The sequence below is a fragment of the Ambystoma mexicanum genome, chromosome 6q (assembly GCF_040938575.1).
Source record: "Ambystoma mexicanum isolate Mex_15411 chromosome 6q, UKY_AmexF1_1, whole genome shotgun sequence".
Classification (NCBI taxonomy): domain Eukaryota; kingdom Metazoa; phylum Chordata; class Amphibia; order Caudata; family Ambystomatidae; genus Ambystoma; species Ambystoma mexicanum.
Window position 1 is genome coordinate 1617079459 of NC_090937.1, and position 15841 is coordinate 1617095299.

Here is a 15841-nt window from a genome sequence, read left to right on the forward strand (position 1 = left end):
GATGTTTTTAGGCAGCTTTTCTCCTTGTCTGATCCCTGTCTGTATTGATGAAATGCTCTGTAATGTATAAGCCACACCACCAATTATTACAATTAGAAGGTGGCAGTTTATTGGTGTTAATGTTCCCATTGGAGGATCATGCTCTCTTCTTTCTCCCAAGAGCCAACCCCCCCCCCCTCCTCCTTGCGGCTAGACTAGGGGAGTTCTGTGATTGAAGTGAATTGAAGAGGTGTACACCTTCTATCATTTGCATTTTTTTTTAACATGACAGCTTTTTTCCTCAAACAGTCCCTGAATGTATTTATTTAAAATGCTGACACAGTCCTCGGGGCGCTGTTACAGAAATTGTTTGTTTCTTTAGTTGCGTAATATATATATATATATATTTTGTGTGTATCTTAGTTGCGTATTTATAAGGCGCTTAAACACCCAAAGGTTTCTAAGCACAGACGAACCTGCGTTGCTTCGTGTCGTTCTGCTTCCAAGGCGGGCACGTTGCCGCTGAGCTATCCCCCCAGAATGACACATTTTATTAACTTACTGATAAATGACATAATATATGGGTATTAATATTCCCCTCCTCATGATGAATCGGTAGGTTTTACTTTAATTTTGACACGCTATATCATGGGCATACTGTGGTTTTTCAACCTTTATTCGAAAACTAACATAGTTGGGAAAAATAAACTTCATAATCAGATATTTGATTTAATAATTTATCTGCTCCCCAACTTTCAGATTCAGGACATTTGCGGGGCAGCTAGAAACACTTTTTTTGATGTAACTAAAAAGCTTCCAATCACATCAAAATGAACGTTACAGTAATACCATCACTTTAAAATAGCTTTATAATTAGATCGTCCATAACCCTGTAAGTCTCTCGGTCTTAAAATGATTAAATGTAATAACATATGCAATGAAAGTCAATGACCACATGATTTACATGGACAAATGGTAGTTTCAGTTTTCCATTTCCTAGACCACATGTGGTTCAGGCCTGTGCATTGGGCTGTTGGTACTGGCCTGCAATAAAATGATCAATCACTTTTGCAGACCCCAAAAGCAGTGCTAATGGATACAGCAAAGATTGCATATTCTCTTTATGGCATGACACCCCACAGTGAAGCCAGGAATTAGTCCACAACATATCTTCAATTGGGGGTATTTTTCAAAGTTCAGCTTCACTCGATTGCAGCCTCTATTTATGCAGCCCACCAATATATACCTGTTGCACTCTGGCTACATCCTTCTGCTTGGACTTGATAGGTTCAAAGCAGCAGCTTATCAGCTGGGGAAACCTGAAGCAAGCCAGGAGTGAATCTATGTGTCCATTAAAAATGTCATTTTGACTAACCCAGAGTCTTTCTTTTGTTTGGCACACAGCAATTTCTATTAATGTGCCAAACTTTAAGTGAAGGTCTGCTGTCCATTTTGTCATTCACAAAGGCATTTTATTTACATGATGTCCGTGTTTATGCTGAAAAGTGGTTCTTAGTCCCCTGAAAGGAAAGATATACACATGGCTTTGAATTTTGCCTGTAGTGCCCACTTTGTACTCTTAATATTCAGAGTGCACAACATTTTAATGTGTGGCGGTTCTCATGGCAAATGCTGTTTTTTGTCTCTTAACCAACAATGTGCCTTTTCCATAAGAACAATGTATTTCACAGTAAGGCCTCCCCTGGCATTAAAGTACATTTTTCCCGGGCTGAAAATGTCCCAAAGAGCTCAGGCCAGCTACCTCTCCATTCTCCAGCCTTCAAACTATCTAGGAAAGACAACCTAGAACACGCTTCTTCAAGAGGTTCAAAGTTCTTCATTTAGCATGTCCATCAGGTCTCATTTAAAGGACATCCTTTTTTACCAGGGCTGTTACTGACCAGTGCCAAGAGAACTGTTGTGGTATTCCTGTGCCATATAGATATTATGTACCAATCAGTCAAGAGAGGTGGGGTCATCATGGGGATTGTCACTGAGCTCAGAGGCAGAAAGAGGTAAGTGACATTTTGTGAGTTGCTTGAATCTGTAGTTGGAAGAAAGGAAGATGGATGCCGGGGTGCCTGAAGGAGTCACCCTTATCTAGTTTGGCAGAGAGACAGTCGTTGCAGGAGCCATATTTCTTTTCTGCATTCCAGTCAGTTTGCAATGTTTGTTTGGAGTAGGTGGTGCCAAACCATCAAAAACTCTTGCTCCAGTGGAACGGCACACAGGGGCGGCAGAGAGGCAGCCTTCGCAGTAGCCATGATCTTTTTTTTCTGCATTCCAATCTGTTAGCAGAATTTGTTTGGAGGGAGCAGTGCCAAACCATCAAATTCTCTTGCTCCTGTGAGGTGGCGCAGAGAGCGGCAGCGAGGCAGTTGTTGCAATCTGTGCAGACTGTGCAACCTGCGGGACCCGGAGTCGAAGTCGGGGTCAAAGCACTCCATGCCATGCACACATTGGAAGTAAGAGGATTATCCGACGGGGAAGATAGTAGCCCCCACTTGTGGTAAGCTTGCGGCTACTTTGAATACCTGCACTCTGAAATCTTTGTGGGTAAGGCATCCATGTACTATCTTATCTGTAGAACACATTTTTCTATTGGGTAAATTGGTTTTAAAGTACTTCAACCGGAAAGCTGACAACTGTGGCCGGAAAGCCTTTGAATCGGCCTATCCCAGGGACAGCCTATCCCGGGGTTTTTGCTGCAATAAAAAACTTGAAGCCTTAGCACTTTAGAATTCTGAGAGGGCTGAGGACTGTGGGCACCTTGCCTTTGAGTCAGCTCTTGGTGAAATTCACATGGACTTGTGCACATATTATCGTTAAAGAAGACGGATGACAGCGAACGGACGACCTTTGAGACAGCCTTTGATTAGACTACAGGGAGGGGCTTGTGACATTTGTTTTTGTGCTTTTTACTATGACCCAACGTACATTGAGGTCCAGGGCAGATGACAGCGGGCGGACGACTATTGAGACAGCCTTTGATTAGACTACACAGAAGGGCTTGTGACATTTGTTTTTGTGCTTTTTACTATGTCCCAACGTACATTGAGGTCCAGGGCAGTGTTGTTATCGGCATACCTTCGTCTCCCTTTTCCGGTTAATGGCACTTTTTCAGCTGTGAAAACCCATACATCCGACTCACTATCAATCCCTGGATATTAATGCGCAGAGGTTTGAGCAGGTGTGCAAAGGAGTAAATGTCACAGAACACCACACCCGGAAGACTGATAACAACAGGTTGGTGGAGGTATTGGAGATGGGTTTGACATCCCCCCAAACAAACCCGGGGCTCAGGCTTATCTTTACAAAGATCCATTCCTCTGGAATCGCTGCACAAAATGCTGGCAGCTCCTATTATTTCCTCATTTTGCAAACGGGTGCACTTTCACGCGTCCTTTCCACCCACCCTCTACCCCTAAATCACAGCGACATGTACAGAGTTGTCCTCATTCTGGTCCACTGGGCCTTCCACGACAAACCTCTATGACAGATGCTTTTGTTTTCGGCTCTCATCAAGTACATTTGTTTATGTTTAAAGAGCCACTAGGCAAGAAAGTTGGGCTGAAATATGTGGACTTCAATTTGGGACATGAAGTGTTTGACAACAATCTGTATGGTAACTCTTCTGTAAATATGCCCGATGACTCTTTCATGAATTTAACAACAGAGAGAAGTGGGAGGTTGGGGGGTTGTAAAAGAGGTTACAGATTTGGAATTGATGTCTGGGTGCGAATCAAGCAAAGCTCCTGTCATGAGCAATATGGTATCCTAAAGAGGCACAGGGGGCAGGGGCAAGTGGAGACTAACAGAGTCAGAGAAGTGGATATATAGCAGGACTTAGAGGATGAACAATGTATAGGTTGTCAGGAAGGCACCCAGACCGACAATAATAATCATGAGATATCTTTTGAGATTCATCCGAAGTTTGTGAGCAAATTTTCAATATCTAGCCACCAAGGCTCTCAATATAGGGGGATGTCCATTGGGGAGGTGGAAAGGGATACCCAGGTGATGGCCAATGTTATGAACAAGATAAGAAAAAACATGGCTTCACAGACATCGGATGTGCAGACAGCCAATAGATTTGTGGTGCGAGAAGTCCTGCATTCTCTGCTCTTCTCCTCCGCCACTTGAGTCATACAGGCCTAGAGAAGAGCCTATCTGGGGGAAATTGTCTCTCAACATCAATAAAATGTTAACTGCACTTTATGACCAACAAGAACTGCTCTCAATGTCCAACACTGACACCTTGAATCTGATAAAAGAAAGATTTTCTTTTTTCGAGGGGTACTTGAGGGGGCTTTCTTGTAGAGGCATTGATTACTGTGAACTCTTTCCTTTAGCCCCTAAATCCAGGAGAGCCATTACAACCAAATCTCCTGTCCCAAGCTCTCCCATACAGGTGACAGGTTGTATAGACATACCAGGTTTGGATATCATGGAGTCACTCAATTCTCCAACTCTGTTGGAGGAGTGCATTGCTGGCTCAATGCACCCCTTGGCGTACATGAACTTACCTGCAAAGGCCATTACAGTGGGGTAGGATAGCTCAGTGTCAGGGAGTTATTTCCAAGCCCCGGCTGAGGACTGTTTGTCTCCTCCTTGTTCCAAGCATCTGACTAGGAAAAAAAGAGGAAAGCCAACAAAGGGAAGAAATCTAAAAATCAACCTCCATCCAAACCCAGACCTGCTAGTGTTTCCAAAAAACATGTAAATCAGCTGTCAGCTATTGATACGATCATTGACTTAAATGTTCAAGGCAATGACCCTTCGGATTTTGATGCATGGTCAGTGCTAACAATGACTAGTGGGGAGGTGGGGTAATGGAAGCAAAACAAACTGGTCACGAACACTAAGGTTACATTTTGGACACCTCATAGGTCAAATCCTACTATCATTAATCTGCACATGCCAAAACTTCCACATGGGCCTCGACCGTCTGTGGTCTATGTCAACCCAACTGGTAAAGAGGGCCAATCTACTACACAAGCAAGTAGAGAGCAGTGGGGGTGAATGGTGAGAATCCACAGGGTCACTATATGTTGGTGGGAGACATAGGTCACAATTGTCTTGGGACATGCCCCATTAACACGATCCCGACTGAACCCTTAAGAGCTCAGCTGCCGTTGATGGATCCCTATGTGGCGTGTTCTTCTAAGATCATTGGTTGGGAGGTGAACAGAGGATAGCACAGGGGCAACATGCAGGTCTTGGAAGCAAGACCACGCAGATCAACAGAGATTTGAATCCCGGATCTGCACTTAGAAACCAAACTCAGGTATGGTATTAGGCGCAACTATAAAAAACCAACAAGATAAATAAATAAAACAAACAGTGGCATGGCCTTACGTGGTTAAATAGAACAAGGGTATTGAACTTATTACCCAAATCCCACAGTTGAAGTCTTTAAATTATGGAGATATTGAGCGTATCTCCCTTTCTTTTGATACCAATAACTGCATAGCTTCATACTTCTTTTCGGAGATTGTTTCCAATTTGGTATGATCACAGAGGGCCATCTTTCATTCCCTGGAATATTATTTATATGAACTTAAGTCCAGTGAGGCAGCTAAGCTGTTTCTATTTCCTGCTGGTACTGTCCCGAAATTACCCGCTATTTCGGACAATATGCCTACACGTGTATTGGCCACCATGCAAGGTGGGTTGCCACTTACCACCAGGACCAACAGACACAGGATTAGTCCTGGGTTGAGTCAGCCATTAACACCTTTGTGTCCCTTACAGCTGGAATAATCAACCCTAGCACCAGGGAAATTAAGATTCTATCTTGGAACACATGTGGGATGAGTAACTTCTGGTTCTCTTCAAGATATATACTTTTATTATCTTGTTCATGCAAGAAATTATATGTATGGTATGTTTTGTTCTGGAGGGGAATACCACCTTTTCATGTCCGGTGATGTGTTTGACAAAGGGTAGACCCAGCAGAGGCATTTCCATCACCCTAGATACTAAGCTGCTTATTTCATCCTCCTTGTGGTTTGCTGGTGAGGGTATCCTAGCAGTGTGTGACTCTTTTCCGAGGGGAGTCCGAGATTTTTTGCTAGTTAACATTTATTGGAATCCGGCAAAACAATCAATTTCTGTCTTTCACTCACTTGTAGCTCAGCCATTTGATTCCTGGCTGACAGCAGGCTATCAGAATGCTTTGATTGTGGGTGGGGATTTTAACACCTACTGTGCCAAGAGTCAGGGTGTCAATTTTCTCACTTGTGTCCTGCGACTATCCACTAAAAATCTTACTCTTGCTACCGTGTTGCCGTCCTTGACTCCAGAGGCAAGACAATACAATGGGTTCAGCACAGTAGGTGAGTCAGAGAGAGCTGATAGGAAACCGGATTGTTTTGAGCCCAAGGATGAGAACGGCAACATTGTTAGAACTTGTGAACAAAGGACTTGCGTGTGTTTTGAAAGAAGGTCTGCTAAAGGACCTGCTGCAGAGTGGACAGGCACAACATGGGTGCTCCTTCAAAGGACTCTGGATTGTCCCCTTTGGTTGAAACAACAAGTGCCATGAGGCCCTAGGAGATGTCAGCATGAGGAGTCAGGGGGGTCATACGGGATAGCTCAGAGGCAATGCGCTCACCTTGAAAGCAAGGCGACGCAGAGCAACACAGGTTTAAACCCCGGGAAGTGCTTAGAAACTTCTGGGTACTAAGCACATTATAAATAACCAATTATAATTTACAATTACACACAAGGGGCAACTCAAATCCCTTGTACAATCGAAAGTCTCTGACACATTGACAAGAAGGAAAGCAAAGTGAACTGTGTTTATGGCAATCGTGAACCCGGCCGAGGAATGCCTGCGAATCAAGATGAGTAGGACTACACCCATGATCACTGTGTCGAGAAGAGTGAACCCAATTGAGGGATGTCCACAGTGAATTGTTTTAAAAGACATTTAGACTCTCGAATCTTGCAAATGGTGATATTGTGAAAAGAAGGCCATAGTGAACCCAACTGAGGGAGGCTCACATGGGAAGACGGATCAGAGCCCGGCAGAGGGGGATCCTAAGGCGAAGAGTAATCACCTGTGAAGAGTTATTGAAGGAACGTTTTGCTTATTGTTTATGGCACATCAGGTCCTCTGAGACAAGAGACTTTGTGTGAAAGTGACTTGGCCACAGAAGGCCCTGATATTTTGGAAACAAACTGTACCATTGTGTTGGTGAGGTCCAGGAGTGTGCTGTGTTCAAAGGTCCTGCCTTGTCCCGTGCTAAAAACGTGGGTAAGGGACACCCAGCCATACCATCCTGACATATCATTTGGGAAACACTTCTTTCTTTTCTTGAGAACGTTATCCCACACTATTTTGTAACTTAGTTGTACAAATTGGCAATAGGTTTTTTTTCACAAGATGCCATTAGGACTGCTCATTATTATTTGATGGTTGTAGCTTGCTCACATCTTAGATTTAGGTTTCGATTATGTGTTTTCCAACCCATTTATACAGTCTAATAAACACTCTTGAACTGTGATCACTTGTGTCTGTCTTTACTGTTGCCAACATGAGTTCCTTACAGTGGGGTGGTATGTGCAGCAAGAAGGCCCAATCTGTTCTGTAAGACCATTAATCTGACAGCTCTCAACTCTTCTTTAATGGCATTAAACCACTTAACAGATGAATTTATTGTCTGCCACAGTTCCCATAGCGTGATCTATTCTCCTGAACTGCTGGAACTATTTGCACAAAGAACATTTCCGTTCTGCTGAACATTTTGTGTTCTGGTGATATGGAGTCGAGGGCATCTTCCATTTTTGATGACACATAATTTCCTCTCCTTACTCTTGTCAGCGCTACAGATCTCTCCATTCACTTATGTCTTTTCAGGGTACTAAAAATGTTGGTGTGTTAAATTGTACTAGAGAGCATATTCCTCGCCAGTTGAGTGGCAGCTGCATGTATGCCTGGGACCTGATTCATTAACACTGCGGTACCAGACTTCATGCATGGCACCTTCGATATCTGCTTGCATCCTTTATTATTTCCAACCTTCACTTGACCATCATTCTGGAACAAGGAGAATACATTTTCAGTAGTAGAAATGGCATAGGACCTGATTCATTCTCCACCCAGGAGAGCAGTTTTGCACTTGCTGCCCATACCTTAAGGCAGTCATCATTTTCCTTCTGCACCACTTCTACCAGAACTGTCAGGAGTGCGTGTGTGTTGCCCCCAACCATTCCCTCCTTCCATCCTTCCTCTGTAAATATTTACCCATACACTAGTGGCTGCAGTCTTTCTCAGCATCCTGGCATTCCTCCTATCTCTTTTTGTCCTGTCTTTGGGCATTGTAACTCCTTTTGCATAACTATTCTAACTTCTCCTTTTTTTGGGCAGGCAGGAACATATGCTATTGTGTTGTCCATGCTCCAATAGTCATTGATAATTTCTAGAGTCTTGATATAACTGACCTCATATCGGAACGTCTTCTGCAACTTCTTTCGTAGTGTATCCCACTTTCCTCTGAATTGTCCTCTGGTTGTGCAGAGCAACAGATACATAAGGAATTGTGCTCTGGCATTGACATTTCTGTTGCTACGAATGTTCTCGATGTACTCATGGCATAGGGGATGAGAGAGCAGACATAGCAGCTCTCATTCTTAGTTTCTTTCCCCACCTTGGTCATGTTGTTGGATACATGGGCTGAGTCTGCTAGGTATGTATTTAATTGTTCAAGATATATGTCTGCGCTTCACTTGAGTCTTTATACTTCCCTGTCAGCATCGGTCATTCTCCCAGATATGGCTTCAATGCAATCAGGAAATGAGGTTGCATTAGTGAGAACCAAAGCATATGCTTGCACTAGTGCAATCTTGTGTAATGCAAAAAGGGTAAAGAAGTAGAGACAACAAAATGCACAAAATAGTAATACAACAACCCTAATCACAGGTTCCATTTTTCATAGCACTGAATGACCTCTGTATTGTCCGTATATTCATGAGATCACCTGGAAGAAAAATCCTTTATACTGTATTGTTATTGTTTTAGTGTGTTAGTGAAGCTCTTTTACAATGGTATTGTAAGTGCAGAGAAAAACAACCATTCCCACACGAGCCTGACTTTGCCACTGTTCAGCAGCATGATAATAGTTGTGTTGTCTTGAGTTAAAATCAGATAGGTATGCACCAAATAACGAAGGAAAGCAAAAAAGAACCACCTAGGTGGTGTCATCTGTTCAAGTATGGTTGCGAATCTTGAGAGAAAGTGCTTTTCTGAGTTCATACAAGTACAGGGTTGGTGCCTAAATATAGTCCCACTTTCACGATGATCATCTAGTGTGAGAAAAGGATAATCTAATTCTGCATTTGTTTCTTTTGTAGCTCTAGTCATGGATGTGGTTAACATTTGTTGTGGTGCTTCTTCTTCTCACTCCTCTCCTTGTATCAAACCATCTTCGGGCATGCAGCAGGAGGTTTCACCTTGGCAGGGCTTGACTTCTAATTCCAGGCTTTCTTAACCGCTAACTTTACACCTCGTTGGTGGCCTGCTGTACCGCAAACAGCTCCTCAAACCTGGGCTTGCTCCAGGATTGCAGAAAATTCCTCATGTACATCTGATCACCAGGGAATAGCAACTAGGGTAGAGAGGCGGTTTGCTTGAGTAGATCAGAGTTTGTTATTGGTGAATTATGTTCCTCATCCTTCTTCAACCTCCCCTGCATGGATTTCAGCTGTTGAGAGATAAAATAGGCACTAGCCATCAATGAAGCTAGGTTATCATGCTTTTAATGGCCTAATACAGAACTGTGGGCATCTGTCAGCGCTCTAGTGGGAGGAGCAATTGGCAGTTTCATGCGTCGTCCTGTCACCACCTCATGAGGGGTTAAATGGTGGTCAGACCCAGGTTGATTGTGCAATGCAAACAAGGCTAGGGGTAAGCAATGGAGCCATCCTTTTTTAAATGTTGCTTTGATTTTGGCTATCTTTTCCTTTAGCAGGCCATTGATGCGCTCACAAATTCCATTTGGTTGTGGGTGATAAGCACAGAAAAACCTATGTTTAACCCCCAGCAGTGCTGTAAATGTTGAAAAGTCTAATTTACAAAGTAGGCCATCCTCTGAATGCAGGAACCTTTCACACTCCCCATCAGTGTAACACCTCTCTAATGAGGAATTTTGCCACACTAAAGGCATCAAGATGCGAACAAGGACTGGCTTTGATCCATTGGGAGAAGGGACATACAACAACCATCATATAGCGTTACTCTTGGCACACCTTAATGATATCTTTATAATCATGGAGATGTTGAAAAGGCCCGATTGGTTGGGGCATTGCTCTTCACACTACGCGCATCGTGTGGCCCAAATTATATTTCTGGGATATTGTGCAATGATCCATAAATGCGGCGACATGCTCCCCCATATTTGGAGATAACCACTCTTCCCAATTTTGGCAGCAAGGACATCCTTACTTAAATGAGTAGTATAATGCAGCTGTGTGAGTGCAATCTGCAACAATGCTGTCAGTATTACTGGTTTTCTTGTACTCTCCTGTCACCATAATGCATCTGTAGGTGATATGGAGCATCTTCTTCATACCCACAGCTCCTTTGTCTTGGTACTCTCCTTTGGAACTCTACTATCAGGGTAACGGGCAGGGAACTATACCCCTCTCTCAATATCATGTTGCGCACACATATGCGTGTGTTAGATGGAGTGTCAAACTCATTTATTTTGGTAAAATATGCTGTGCGTATCGCTTTTGCATCTGCAGTCTCGTTTCCATGGGAGATCAAGTCCTCTCCCCTCGTGTGTGTCTGGCACTTCACTACTGCTATGGCTGAGGGGAGTTGTAGTGCATCTATGAGCCAGCCCAATAGGGGCGCGTGTTGTGCTGGTGTGCTGTCAGCATGTCGGAAACCCCTCCTTTTCCGCTGTGACAGTCCATCCAGTGTTGTGGATGTCACGTAGGCAGAATCAGAATGCACAGTTATCTTCGTGCCTTAGCGTGCTTCCAGTGCCAATATAAGAGACACTAATTCTGTTGCCTGCACCGAGAAATGTGCAGGCAATCTCACGCTTGTCACTACTTCAGCTCTCCCACCTGGCTTCATTTTTACCACTGCTGTCCCAGTATGCCTTTCTCCTGTCGACTGCTCTATAGTTGATGATCCATCAATAAAGAGTGCTTTGAGGGCATTTTCCACTGCCCTAGGAATAGCATCATCATTTTCCATATACGTAGTATAGTCATGTACATAGCCTCCTTCCTCTACTGGTTCAGCTATGAAAGTCACTGGGTTTACAATTCTGCATCTCACTCTTTTTATTGCTGGATTTCAGATGATCACCTCGCATCAGTATGCTCTCTGCATGGTCAATGTGCTGTTGGGTTTTTCGAGAACAGCAAAAAGGGTGTGCTCCGCGTAAAGTGTGGTTCTGCACCCCATGGGGATGTTTGCAGACTTTTCTGCTGAAAACATAGTAGCAGCAAATGCTTGTTTGCAAAGGTAATGTCCTTTCATCACTGGGTCTAAGTGTCCACTATAATAAGCTATGGACCTGTGTCCCAATGTTGTTTTCTGGGTAAGCACCGCTGCCATCACTAATCCGTTGGAGTGTGAGATCAGATACAATTTGTCATTGTAATTGGGAATCCCCAATACTGGGGCCCTGCATATTGCCCCCTTCAACTCCTTAAATGCTTTGGTAATCTCCTGAATCCATGTTAGGTTACCATCACCCCTCTGTGCCTCCTGGAGCCCACTTAATAGTGATCATGCGTACATGCTGTAGTCGAATACCCAGGCTCTGCAATAATTGCAGAGTCCTAACAACAGTTGCAACACCCTCAGTGTCCGTGGCGGCGGCCTTCTAAAGATTGCCTCTGCTCTTTCTGGAGTTACCTTCCTACCCATCTGTGATATTCGCTGTCTGATCTACACCACCTCCTCTTGGCAGTATTGTAACTTTGCCTTGCCTACCTTATAGCCCTTATCTGCTAGCACTGTCCGTAGCTTCACTGAGTCTTTCCAACACTTCTCTTCTGACTTACTGCAAATCAAAATGTCGTCCACATACTGGATGATGGTTTTGTCCAAGTGTTCATTCCCTAAATCCATCTGGAGGGCCCTATTGTATATTGAGGGTGATAACTAGGACCACTGAGCTAATCTCATGTGTTTCCACTTTTTCTTTCTATATGAAAAGGATATCAGGTCCTGTGACTCCTCAGAGAGTGGTGTAGAGGAGAACGCATTAGTCTATATGATTATGTGTCCATGTGGTCTGAACTATGTCAGCAAGACTAACCACAAATTTAAAACTCGAATGATCGAGCACAGGAGCTGCATCAAGGCCAAGGTTTTGCAAGCCCCCATGGTGAAACATTTCATCGAGAAGGGTCATACACATGAAGACCTACGATGGGTTATCTTGAAACGTGTACTTTGCACCACCAAGGAAGTCACTGATTAAAAACCAGTGACTTTGGAACAAAAATTTATTTTCAAAATCAGGAGCCCCGAAATTGGTTTGAATGAGGGAATAGAGTGGCACAATGTTCATGTGCAAAGATAGATGCATATTAACATCTAGTAAACCAGCAGAGTGGGTCTCTTTAGGGGATGGGGATTCCCTACTATAAATTAACTTTGGTTTCATTTTGCGGCTTCTGTGCTCGATTTAACATCTTAATTTAATTGTTTGAGTTATTGCGGTTCTAGAACATGATTATACCTTTGAAACACTTCTGATGTCCATTCATTTGATGTTTAACAGTCAAATCAGGAAGGCTGCATTATGATTTTCGCACTTCTGTGATCATGTAAGCCCCCTCCAAACAGTGTACCGATAATAAATCAAAGTTGTTGTGATTATATGCAATGTTTTGCCTGTTGTTTAAAGCGAAGCATGCCTGTGCACATGTTTTTTAGGTGCATTTTGGGCTTTTAGCCAGTAGACATTGCACATTGTTAAAATATTGCACTTTGTTCTTTCTCCACTATGTGGAATTGTGTTTTCCTTGACCGAGACCAGTGGTAGTACAACCAGCACTATATCAGGCGCTACCTTGTATGTTTCTATTAGAATGGTGTTTAAAAACTCATAACATGTAGCCAGGAGTGTTCCATGCCTAAGACTTCTAGATGATTTTTGTCCTTTTTTGTGTCTCGATTTGGACGCCAGTTGCATTTGGACACAATCGCCATTGGACTTCCGGGTCCTTTTTAAGAGTCCTTTGTGTATTTCTGAGGACGCTTGGGAGTTTTGGCGGTTCGAGTGGAGTTTTACCGCAGTATGGAGTACCGATTTGTTTGCGGTCTCGGACGAGAGTGAGGGACTCCGGTTTATACAGCGTAGTACCGGTGAGTGCATATTTCCTAAAGAATGGACCTATCACTGCGTACTGGGGATTTTGCAATTACCGCCCGATGCCTTCTGTTTGAAATCTGGAAAGACCTCTTTTAGTCATTTCATGGGGACTGTAATACAAGTTTTTTGATAACGTCTACACTTCAGGGACAAAGTATAATGGACCCGGGGTTGTGGGAAGTGGTATTTATTCCACCTTTTTCCTCATTCCCTTTGCACAGATTTTTGGGCTCAAAGCTAGTAAAAAGCATTGGAATCTTTACTTTGTTGAAGAAAGAGGGAGACGGATGAGAGGTTTGGGTGCCTTATACCACTTTACTTTGGAAAATATGTTGATTTAGATATGTTCTTAAATGGTTTGGAGTTTTGAATGATGTGTTTTTGCGGTGTGTGCATTTGTGGGTTTTTTCCCATACAGTATACTTCTTTTGTGCCCAGTGAAGGTTTTTTTTTTTACCATTCTTAATACGATCTGAATTGAAGGGGTCAGTTGACTTATTCCATTTGTGGAATTAAAGACTTGTACAAGGCACAAAGGGAGGCAAATGGATAAGCCATTTGTGTGAGACATATTTCTCTTAGATTAAAGAAGAAGAAAACATTTGCAAGAGCCAAGAATTGAACAATTACAAGTGTATAAAGTCTATACAAGATTGAGTGAACAAGTCTCTAGAGGTCAAGCGTAGTAATGGCACTCAGCATAATTGAATCAAATAGCAGTAAATAAGAGTTTGAAATGGACACGTTTGTGGTCTCTTCACACCTGATTCAGAAGTGAAAAACAATGGCTATTCATCAAGCTGTGGATGAAGACAGTGACGTGCTTACATTCCTTTGAATGTCCCAGAATCGAGAGAAGCTGCAAGGTCAACTACAGATGGGAACCTTTGGCTCAATGTCAGACTGATGAGAGATGATGGACTAGTTGGGAAAGCGGGGCGTAATCTGACGTGACTCAAGCACCTGGGTTTCGGTTAGCTTACGTGATGCTAGCCGAGCCGAAAGTCCAAGCTTGGGTGAGAATGCCAACCAATCAGTAGGTCTATGGGGTAACCTGCTATACAATGTTGCATAGACCAATCCGCTGACATTTTGTCAGCTATAATCAGTATTATTTGTATCTAGAGGTAGTTCAAGGCATGCCTTACAGATAAGAGGCAGACAATGTTTTATACTAAGCCCTATGTATTCTATAAGTAGATACCTTCCCCTAACCAATCCCTCCCGTCAATAGGTTTTACAGTCTGCCACATAGGATGACATCATAGAGGACGCATTTTGGGGTATAATTCCTCTGTGTAATCAAGTTTGTGTGTGAGTGTGCAAGCACAGTCCGATGTCTGCCACTTTGCCCTGCTTTATTAAATTGAGAATAAAGTAGTACTTTGCCATATTCTTTGAGTCTGTCTGGTTGTTTGGTCTGAGGTCTTTATTAGTAATCCTATATAGCACAAGATATGCTTCAAGGTACAAGAGCAAAATACTGTCCCTCCAGATCCTATAAGGTACCCCTATTCTTCTTCGTATCCCCTCTTCCTTGTCGTCATTTAGTCGTATAGATTCTATCATTGTGTCTTCTACTTTCTTGGTACGAATCTCTCTGCTTCTGTCTGTCTTCCACTTTTCTTCTCTGCATCAATGCTCTTTAACGAGTCGCTCGATTTCCAACGTTCTCTTCTCGCTCTTTGTGTTCAAATGTCTCTCCTTTTCCTATAGCTCATTCTGTCTTTTCCTCTCTCTTTCCTCCCTTTCCTTCTCTTCTTTTCTTTCTCTTCCTTTTTTTAGTCGGTCTTGTTGTTCCTTCTCTTCCCTTTCTAATCTCTCTACTGCCTCTATGATTTCTGCCCTCTCTTTGGCTTCTTCCTCCCTCGCATGTCCTGGCTCACTTGTCGTCCTTCCGTCTAATTTAAGCAATATCTGTCCTCAAACCCACTCATTTGTTGGGACCGGCACTTCATGATATCCACTATGTTCTGTCATCCCTTCACCATCTTCTCTTAGTTAGCTTGCAACTCACTGCGCTCCTTATGTTTGTCAGTTATAACTCCTGTTTTCTAATCGGACTGCTTCATCCCCCTAAGTGTGTCCTCACTGCTATATGCGGGTCGTGCAAAGATGGGGTTGGTATATCCTGCCCTGCCTTTAGTTCTTTCAAAGAGTAGAATCCATGGCCTTCTACTGTGGGGTTTATATCTGTAGTTTGACGAACAGGTGGAGTAACCATGAGAGATTTGCCTCCTGCATCTCATTGGCTCAACATCCATCGGTTTTGGAGTGGAACCGAAAATATAGCTCAAATATAGCTAATCTGTTACTTAATTTCTTTACCTTATATGCGGCATGTGAATACATGGCCATGTGTTGCTGCACATATTTGGAAAAGCTGCCGTTTTGGTGCCCTGGCTTCACCATTTTGACCTCTGTATCGCTCTCCATTTTGTGCTATACTTGCGTATTTTATCTTGATACCACAGGAGGGACTTTCATAAATATTGGAGGGGTGTATCCCTCAT